The following is an 820-nucleotide window of genomic DNA, read 5'->3' on the forward strand; positions in this document are numbered from 1 at the left end:
TTTTTTTGGCACCCTCTGTATGTGTGTGTGCTTGTATATGCATGTTAATGCATATATAATATTCATGTGTACATATATACACATACATACATGTATACAATTAATGTAGAAACTATTTCTCTTAGGGGAAGAGCTGTTGCTATATTAACCCAAATTCAACTCTTTCCTTATTTTCAATCTTTAATAGTATGCCAGTGTCTGAACTGACAGTAAACATTAAGTTATTTAAAACTTTACAAATTTTGTTATGGTACTAAGGGTAGGATCAACATGCTTTTTGCTTTGTAATAGGAAAATAATTGCTGATTTAAAAAATTAAAAATATTACCTTTTGTTAAGCATTTTTTGAAACTTTTCTACATGTCAAAGTGTGTTAAACTATTTGTTTTAACTAATTTTAAATCAAATAGAAAACCTTAACAGATTATGGCAATGTTGTGTTGTTTTTCATACTATGTGATATTTAATCGGAAGACCTTAGTGAGTTGAATATTTCATTGATGCTTCTTAACATTGACCTGAGGTGGGGTATGCTTATTTTTCTTTTCAATCTAGGCTTATGCAAATTGCACAATTTTTACAAGCACACCCATGCTAAAGGAAGAGGTGTCTTTTGTTAAAGAATGGATTAAGTGTATATTCACTGTAAATGTTTTGTTAAGAAATGAATGAATGTGTGCATATATGAATGCATGTTTAAACTAGAGGCACTAAATAATGGAAGGGGAATTTTCCTTTAAAAAAAGCCTTTCAATGCAATTTTAAACATTAAGTAGGAAAATTAGGACAATAAAACATTTAGAGGAAATCAAATTCATGG

Source organism: Hipposideros armiger, unplaced genomic scaffold (assembly GCF_001890085.2).
Source record: "Hipposideros armiger isolate ML-2016 unplaced genomic scaffold, ASM189008v1 scaffold_353, whole genome shotgun sequence".
NCBI lineage: Eukaryota > Metazoa > Chordata > Mammalia > Chiroptera > Hipposideridae > Hipposideros > Hipposideros armiger.